Here is a 10,482-nt window from a genome sequence, read left to right on the forward strand (position 1 = left end):
TCAGTTGCATATTTCATATATTTTGCCTCAGGTCTCCCAGAAAGATCAAGCCGAGCAGGAGCTGGAGAGGACCATCATGGCAGTCTTCGTCTTCAGAGAGAATTCAAGCCTTCTACAGCAGCCCGAAGACGTTGGGATTGTCATTGATGGTGTGGAAGTCCTCAATGAGCTGCCTTCTGTTGCAGCTGGAGTGGCAATGCTCTTTGGACTTTGCTATGCTCTTAACATGAAGTATCCACAGGGTTTCAGGTTCACCTTTGAGGCCCTTCAGAAGATCCTGATGGAGCTTGGTTCCAACAAGATGACTTCCAAGATTCGCAAACTCAGCGGTGAACTCAAAACTGCACAGTAGTGTATATTTGTGTGTGCTCAATGTGTGCATGTAGTTGCCACTTGCATCTATTTAAGAGGTAGACCACCTCACAGCACTTTGTTATACAGGCTCACGGGGTCACTTTCATGGAGGGCTTTTGTTGAAATTTTAGTTCTTTCATGATGTTTAGAGATGCAACATTCCTTCAAGTTCAGATGTGTTTGAACAGTTCAACAGTGGATGCTTTCTGTCCATTTAATTTTGCTTGATAAGCCATATTGTCTTTATTTCATTGCTCTGATGTAGAGCAACAATGACATGTTTATATTTGTTTGTCTGAACATGCAACTTTTTTTTTGTCCTTTTTTACTTGAGGAATAAATGGCTTAGAAAAAAACTGTTGCTGGAGTGTGTTAAGTGTGATGTGAGTGATGCAAATTGTTTATGAAACCAAGTTTATGAAATATGAAAAAAAAAAGACTTTCATGGTGCCAATGAATTAACTGGTGTTAATGCCTGAATATTAGTTTGGTGCAAGGTATATATATTTGATGGGTTCAATTTCAATATATTAGTTTGGTTCCAAAACTAAAATGTAAATAATTTAACTTGGATAAAGGTGAAGAATTAATATTGGGTCACGTAAAGTAATATGGTTGGAGTCAATATTAAATAGTCATGTTGTACCAAACCACTTTATTTAGATTCTGTGAAGTCAAATATATTAGATGCAACAAATGGACATCAATTTTTTTAATTTAAGCTGGGCCACACTTTTTCCAGTGTAACTGGCCTGCATAAGATAACGAGAAAAAAAACTGATTTTAAGACAGGTTTTTTTTTTTTTTTTTTATAGAAATTTTCTAACTTTTGGGACAATATGGTCTGATAAAGAGTACATTTATATACATTTGTAAGCCAGAATGATTTGACATTTAAATGCAACTTCCCTACAACTTTCTTTTATTGCTCAGTTAAACAGAAAAACATCCTCACAGTAGAATTTCTAAAAACCTTTTTTTAATCCAAGTAATTTTGGTGTTTCTACCTGACCTCAGGTATCCTTATGGGGAATATGTCAACTGTTTATGAAACAGTGTGAAAAAGAACAAATAGGTGACCAACTGAAGGCTTATTATGCCCTTTGTGAGGATATTTAATAGGCTCTCAGACAGAAACAGAAATAAGCAGAAATAAAACTGAATAAACACATTTTGCGGGAGAGCAGTAATGCAAAGGCACATCCAGGCATGTTCTCTCACCCACTGTGATGTGCTCCTCAGCCTGTGGACTCCTGCCAGTTCGTCAGCCCCCCAACACAAACAAGTAGCTCCTGCAAAAATGTTGAAACAGTCGCAGCTGATATAAAGATATCTGCCTCGTTTACGGTCTTATCCCTTCCTCGCACATAAGGTTCCCGACATGGTCAGTTTTGTTTCTCTTCTAAAATCCATTAAGCCTCCTTGATTCTTTCTTGTTTGTGTTTGCCTCCTTCGCCTGGCCAAGAAGAGAGCAGGGGGAGGAGATATGTGGTCCAACAGTTTGCTTGTTTGTCTGTTTGTTTGTTGAATGCGTTCACGGCGTTCCCAGGGAAAAACCAGTAGGAGAAGAAGAACACAGGAAAAAAAACTGAACAGAAACATTTTTTGGTACTGATCTGGATCGCTTTCAATAAGACTAGAGAATTTGATATGAGTTTGGGTTTCGGTGGGGGGGCGGTCTACTTTATAAAAAAGGACCAAAATGTAAGTAATGGATTATAAAGTAATAAATGCAGCAATGGCTTTAAGATTCTTTTTACTTTCTGCAGTGATAAGTTGAAATTAAAATACATCATCCGTCCCTCCTGAGTTTCTGGAGTTTATTCTCTCCTCTCAGAGTTTTATTGATGTACAGTGAAAACATCCTGAAGGAATCACAGAGGGCATGACTATACCTCACTGCTGATAAGGAAGGTGGAGGGAAAAAGTAGCAATAAAGCCAAAGTAAATCCCTCTGATACCACTTGGCAGACGGCTGCTTGATATACCTCAGCTTGGATATTAAAAATCTCGGATGAGCCGTCCAGCTGACAACATAATCCATTTAGAGTCACTAAGTAAGCAGCAGGAGGCTGAGTCAGGGTCAGCGTACACAGAGGTCTGTCATTTCTCGGGTGCAATAAGTTTATCTTCAGTAATCCATATTCTGCAGACTTTAAGCATCAGAAAAAGCCAATAGTGGGGTTAAAAACTTCCCTGTACTCTCCGCTCTGAAACAAGACTAAAGAAGATCCCTATCAGAATGTGTTATTCAAAGTCCTTGGTACAGAAAGGCTGGGAAAAAAATGTTTTGGGACAACGCAGATCTTTCCAGGACCTTTTAATGACTTGTACCTTACAATGCAAGGAGGGAGGTATGAGTGGAATATAATGACTGCACTGTGTGGTTCTGGACTCATTGACAATTAGACAGACTTTGCATTGTCATTAAATAAATAAATGAATCTAATTATTAATTAATTAATTATTCAAGTGTTTCCCCCCCAGGCCCTAAAAACGGCAATGATGAAACCACAGCTGGAAAAGAGTAACTTGGACAAGCTGTTACTGCAGGATCTATCTCAAACCTCCTCTTCATCAAAGGGAAGGTTTGAGGTTTGAGAGGTTTGCAGTAGAGGGCCTGTTAGCAACAGTGGGTAACTTTACGATAGAGATCATAAAAATCACATATGGCAGTCCCCAAGGGTCCATCTTAGGGTCCCTCCTTCAGTGTCTACATGCTCTCCCTAACTAGGATTATATTAAAAGGTTAAAGGACCGATGTCTCAGCAGGACCTTAAAAAGCTAATAAGTTTATCTTTAGTAAAATCGATTCCTGTGATAGTATCTTCACTTACCTGGCAGAGCATGTGAGCGAAGCGTGGAGCGAGCGGTGGAGCGGAGCGGAAGAAAGATGGTGGGGCGCAGAGCGGTTTACAATTCGCTCCAGTTCGCTCCAATGCGCTCACAACGTCAATTAAAATGTTGGATTATAAAATTTGTAAAATAACATCTATTTGATTCAAGTCACATTTTTTTTTTTATGTTTTTGACAAGGATTGCATATTGTGATAAATATCATAAAAACTAACTATACTTAACAATACAGAATGGATTTACATAAAGTGATCATTGTGGTAAGACCCTGTTTTTGAAAATGGACCGCATGCATGCATTATACGCTATTATCTCATTTGCAATGGGACGCGAAGTGACCTTTTTTAATGTAGTCTAATAAAATAAATAAATGATTAATTAGGAAACGCTGGGCAACATGAATGGAGTGAGGTGTTACGTTCACAGCTCGGAAATAGTGTGGTAATTTAACAGCCAGGTAAATAAGACAAAACACATGAATCTGTCATTTCATTAAATCAAACGCCGTGTGTCTCAGGGCCCTGGCATCATTACATGAATTACATGAATGAACATTATTATGTTGGCATTTTAAACCTTGCCCAGGGACTACAGTTGAAAATTTGCTACTTAGCTAACACTGGCTCATTTACAAAAATGTTTATTAATGTGCACTGTCCCTGTTCAAATAAACACGTAAATAAAAAAAATAAAATAAAAATGAAGGAAAAACGTCAGAAAATCCCTTCTCCTGAAAATTTGAGGGAGTGTGGAGCGATTTCGCTCGATTAAGGTGAGCGCGGAGCAGATTTTGAGCAGAGCGTCCTGGCGCAACTTTGAGTGGCAGAGCAAATGAGCAAACATGCTCCTGAGCGGGGAGCCGGAATTCCGCCACGCTCCGTTTACATGCTCTGTTACCTTGTGAGTATGATTAATTGTCGGGAGATTTGTGAGACCACAAACTCCCAAAAATAGATCTTGCTAGAAGCCAACACATGCATGAGCCTCGATTAGGACCATTACAATGCGGTGACGTGTATGATGTCACTGCGTCAAGCAGAGGTTTAAGGCTAAAGCAAAACAAATATGGCCGTGCTGGTTTTAGATGGAATACCTTGTATTTCTTTTTTAATAAAGAGCAAAAGGATGCAATTTTTGCCTTTGTGAATGGGAGGATGTTAGCGAGTTCCTCCCGATCGGTTTTAGTAAGAGTTTGATTTATGAGTTAACTCTGCTAGGCAGGTACTCAATCAGCTTGAAAAATTGTACTGAATGTCCCTCCCTTTTGTCAACACTTTCTACATGAGGCTTTTCAGATCATTATGTGCAGAATTCAAATTTAACTACACTGATCAATCTGGTTTATGCTGAAAAAATCGGTCAGACAGCCGCAGTTGATCCAAAATGCTGCTGCCTGCATCCTCACTTAACCAGAGAAAGTGGAGCACATCACCCCAGTTCTAATGTCTTCACACCGGCTCCTTGTATCACTCTGAAAATAGACTTTAAAATACTTCTGTTAGTCTATAAAACACTGAATGGCTTAGCTCCAAAAATCATCACAAACAGTGGATCAGTTGGTCTCCTAAATCAACTTTAGGTTCCTTCATTTTATTATCAGTTATTTTATTATGAATTTTTTCCATAATCATCTTATCTTGGCAACAATTATGTTTTTATTTTATTTGATAATTCACATATTGTTTATCTCTTTACCACTGCAATCTACTTTTTCTATGTTTTTTTATTGTTTTGCTACTAAACCTGTCAATGTTCTGCCAATTATTTAGGTTTACTTTTAGTTTCTTTACAATTTTGTGTCTTTGTTGTTTTCTCTCAGTGTTGTTCTTCAGTTACTCTCTGTTGCCCCCTTGTGTCTGTTCCTTTAACTTTGGCTCCCTTCTAGTTAGTTGTATTCACACCTGCCCCATATCAGCTCATTAGCCTTGCCTTTGTTCTGTTCCCCATGTAAACACCATCTGTGCAGATCCTCATTGCTGGTTTCTTGTTGATTTGTTGCTTCATTGCTTGCTCCCTGTGTTGTTTTTTTCTTGGCATCTGCTGATTTTTGGTTTCCTATTTTGGTTTCCTTGTTAAATCAGCAAAACTCATCTCAGCTTTGGGTGCTCAAAAACCCCTACCAAACCTTGACAAAAACATGTGTAAATGTACTTTACTGGGATCTTATGGGATACATTATAAAGGGTGCCGTGTTATTAAATCCATCCTCTTTCCCTTTGAGATCTCAAATACAATCCATTGCAACTGATTGCTCTCAGAGGTCACCTGACATGCTAATGTGACAGGGTACACAGCAGAGGGCGCAGGCAGGATTTGATTCCACAGAATCCCCATTGAAAATCATGAACGTTGACCGGTCAGCCAAAGGGAAATCCCTGTGGCCGACTAGCCAGGACTTATCATAACTCAGAGGCACAGTGACTGGACTGTCACATTTCTGCCCCTCTTTTCAGAAGCATGGTCCCTGGGTTCATAAATGGTGGTGGCAGACGGCGTGGAGGGCTTGAATATGATGAGATCTATGGGCACAGACACCATAACTGATTGGTCCCTTCCACCTATCTGTTTTTCTTACCTCTAAACTTCTGTTTTAACTGATTTTGTGATTTTTTTCTCAAGTTCTAAATCTGAATTGACTAAAACTGACCATTTTAATTTAAAATAAGTCAAACATATGTGCTGTTTCTGAATCATGAATGTACATTGACATATTATTGCAAAGAACATCAATATCTTTAATCTCAAGGACTTTATATATAATACATATTCTAAATTTATTAATCTCATATTGGAGAAATTATTCACTCTCTGCATTTGACCCATCCCCTTGGGGAGCACTGGCCTGTCATTGTGCGGCATTCAGGGAGCAATGTGGGGTTAAGGGTCTTACTCATGGATCCAGGGTGGCAGTCTGTGGGGATCAAAGCAGGTACTTGATTATGTAAAGCTTACAATTTCACTTTAGACCTACTTTATTTATTGATCATAGAGTCCGGACATATCTTAAAATGTTTAAAGTGCCAATCTACTAGTTCTTATAATTATAGTAATGCAGCATATCTCTTCAATTCAATTCAGTTTATGTAAATAGTGTCATTTTACAACACGTCATCTCAAGGCTCTTTATAGTTCACCAATCTATCGACTCATTGACTTGAAGGCAATCCCTCACACTAAGCATGCTTGGAGTGACAGTGGAGAGGAAAAACTGGCTTTTAACAAGAAGAAACCTCCAGCAGAACCAGGCTCAGTGTGAGCAGCCATCTGCTGAGGCCGACTGGGGTTCAAGGAGACAGAAGCAGAGATACAAAAAGCAGCTGTACCCATCTATAAATATCCTTTAACAAATTTTGCTGTTTGAGATTGTTTGCAGCCACTTGGCCGCGCTGATGTTTTATTTAGGTACTGAGTAGAACCTAAGATTATTTTGTAGCAAAAACTTTTGCTCATCCTTGGCTGCACCAATCATCAGATGGTCCACCGATGAGGTCACATTCAGCCTCAATAGAGAGTGACATCATGTGTTCAAAAACACATTATCACCTTTAACTTGAAGGAGATGACTTCAAGTCCTGATGACTTGAAGCAAGTAATCAAGACCACTAAGTGCTACCCACTGCTCCACTGTGGGTAGCACTGCTGCCTTACAGCAAGAAGATTCTGGGTTAAATTCCTGGCCTGGGGTGGGGTATTTCTGCATGGAGTTTGCATGTTCTCCCTGAGCATGCGTGCTTTCTCCAGGTACTCCGGCTTCCTCCTCAGTCTAAAAACTTGACTGGTAGGTTAATTGGCTTCTCTAAGTTCTTCTAAGCTGTGAATGCTTGTTTGTCCTGTTTGTCTCTGTGTTGCCCTGAGATGGACTGGTGACCTGTCAAGGGTGAACCCCGCCTCTCACCCACTGACAGTTGGAGACAGGCACCAGCACCTGTTGCAACCCCAGCAGGGAAACAGAGTGACAGAAAATTGACGGACTTGAAATAGATGTTTACGCAGTGACTAATTATTTTTGTAAATTATTATATTTTTTATTTTACATAAAGTTAAATTAACACATTCTAACTAGAAATACTCATTTTCAATCAGATTAGACTAGATGAGCTTTACTGATCTCACATTGGAGAAATTCACTGGTCACATATTGGCATAGTACTAAAAGAAGGTGCAAACAAGGAGGAAAGGGTGCATTAGGAATAAAAATAAATAATTAAATAAAAAAAGAAAAGAAAAAGAAATTAAAATAAGAAATAAAAAAAATGTAAAATACCAGGGAGTAACACAGAGATATGAGGTGACATATGTACAATCAGGATGGCTTATATACAGGTGGATTGACTTTTACATTAAAGTGTAGTGGTAAGGAACAATGGTGAGGTAGTGGTATGACTATTCTATTCACATATATTGCACAGTCAGCATATTGCACAGAATATTGCACAGTCAATAAATAAAAAACTATAATATAGCTGCACAGTGGTTGTTACAGGAGTTATTGTGGTTATATAATGCATTATTATAGAGTCTGGTGGCAGCAGGAATGAATGACCTGCGGTAGCGCTCCTTTTTACAGACAGGGTGTCCAAGTCTTTCACTAAAGGAGCTGCAGACCAAGATAAAATTAGAATTTAGCAAAAATAACGAGGAAATTTTACAGTTCAAAGCTGCAAGTTGCTCCTTGGTTCTGTGGCTCAATTGATATACCATTTGATAAACAATTTTTTTGGTTTAATGTTTTTTTTTTGCTCTTTGGCCCCATGAAAAAACATGGGTGAAGTGCCTCTGACTGAGAGTAACCCAGAACACACCATGCTGTGTGGATACTAGTTTTCAGCTGATTTTAGTTGGTATCCATGCCTTTGCATTGACTGTGCATATGGAGAGGAATATCAACAGAACGTAGAGAATCTTATCCTCGATGTGTATTCCAGATGCTTGAGCATGTCCAAGCTGAGAAAGAGAGATCTTCACTTCATTAGTAGGGCATGTTCAGAAACAGAGACAGAATGAGGGTTTGCAGCAACAGGAACAAAGCCTATCAATATACAAAGAAATCCTATTCAACCTAACTTTGTGTTCAGCTGCTATTGATGACTTTTTGTTCTAAAACAAAATGCAAAATAATGTGTAGATTTTTCAAAAACCTCCTTCTCCAGCTTTATATTAGAAAAACTTGAATTCCTCCCCTTTCGACGCTTTAGAGACTGCAAATAAAAACTGGATTTATCCTCAGTAAAGCATGCATAAAACACTTTTATTGGGGGAATATTAAAACTGTATATGTTTTATGAATAGCAAACATTACTGCATGTTGTGTCGTTTCCTGAGAGATTTTTTCTTTTCTTTTCTGGAGCAGCGAATCATTTTAGAGCCCATCAGTGGACCTGTGCGTCAGAGCACTCCCCTGTCACCTTCACCTTTCGTAGTCATTGACCACATTCATCTTCATCACCATCTAATGAGATTCAGCCTAAAAATATATACTTTAGGTATGCATTAAAACAGACTCAGCTGCTTAAAATTATATACACTAATGTATAGTTTTGTATTAGGGCAGTTAAATGCAAAGGGAAAACACCTTTCTAGGCAGAGCAGAAGAGATTTGAAATAAGAAAATGTTCAATATCTAATGCTCTGAAGTTTGTTTGTGTTTCTGCCCTGAACATCAAACATCCCTAAAAACTCCAAAGTCATTCAGCTGGTAATGTTAGCTCATCGTGACTCATGTCTTGACAGAGGCATTTATGGCAAATTTATTGAAGCTTTTAAAACAATATCAGCTAAGACAGGAATTATTGTCTGTCTGTCTGCTGACTTCACACCAACAGGAACGTGACAGAGAGAGATGAGAGGATTCCTGGTGCTGCCTCCTGATGACCCGCCACCACTGAAGGAAATCAAACAGTGCCATCTTCTGGGAAAAGTCGCATCCTTTCAATAATCTTTGTCTCAAACTAACAAGAATCTGAACTGAGCAGCGTTTCCTTCTGCATGGGGAGCATCAATGCAGGAATCTGAGGAAATGAAGCGAGTCTTTCGGTAAGACGTGTCATGAAAGTGAATCAAAAATTTGCATTCTAATATGAAGGGATGCACAAAGAAAGGCTAAAAGCAGATCACAACATGTTATTTGCAGTAACGTTTCTTCAATCAAAGCATCTCTTTAATTATATGGTCCATAGCCCCTAAAATGTAAATGTATTTACTAAATTATTCAAACAACATCATTAAAGATGCCCCTATAGTTTGATGGAAACAGGAGCCCTTTTAATTACCAACTGGTCCAGCGGTACTGGAGGACCACCATATTGTTGGAACATGTGTGAAGCAACAGGCAATCCCCTCCTGCATGGCTATGGAGCCAATAGCCTGCACCGGTGTTCCCAGCACTGCTGAAGCCATCTGTTCAGTGAGAAAACAGTAATGCTGTGGATAGACTGGAGCCCTCAAATCTGCCCTAACCACTCAGTCATTATATTTTCAGTCTGCACAATATATATTTTTAAACATATTAAATCAGGTGTAACACAATAATACATGGCATGCTTATTGCAACACTGTTTTGTTCCTGATAAATTAAGTTTTCGTGTCATCTGCCTTTTGCCCCTTGCATATAAGGAACTTGAAACAGGGCGGGCTGGACAGGACACCAGTCCGTACAGGGACACAAGACCAACCGCAAACACTCTCACACCTATGTGGAGTCAATATTGTTGCAACCAAAGAAGATGTTTTGCTAATTAAAGCTACAGTGTGTAACTTTTAGCGACATCTAGCGGTCAGACTGCAGACTGCAGCAACATGAACATCTCCCCCCCACCGCTTCTCCCCCCCAACAGTACGGCGAGCGTTACGGGACAAAATGTCTTCCAAGACGTCCGCTTCACCTACCTTGACGTTTTGGCGATCTCGCAATCGCTAGTTTGTTGGCTCTGCGCTGCCGTAGCGCAAAGATGTCTGCCTCCATGGCTGCGAGACCCGCTCCTATGTAATTATAAATAACGAATTCTAAGGCAACGCAAATATTAAGGTTAAGAGGCTGAGCTCGTAGATGATGATGAATAACATAGTTATGTATAATATATTACATTTCTGACTGTATATCCCTGTAATTATTACACACTGTAGCTTTAAAATAAAAAAAATTAAAAATGGAAACCAGATATCAAAATTTGTAGAATTTTTTTTAATCAAAAGTTGTTTTGTTTTGTAGTAACTTTGTGTTTTTTTCTCAAATCTTGTTTTTCCAATCTATTTTTTTTTTCACATTTATTTTTC

This window comes from Cyprinodon tularosa, unplaced genomic scaffold, assembly GCF_016077235.1.
Source record: "Cyprinodon tularosa strain WSP-4 unplaced genomic scaffold, ASM1607723v1 ctg192, whole genome shotgun sequence".
Taxonomy (NCBI): domain Eukaryota; kingdom Metazoa; phylum Chordata; class Actinopteri; order Cyprinodontiformes; family Cyprinodontidae; genus Cyprinodon; species Cyprinodon tularosa.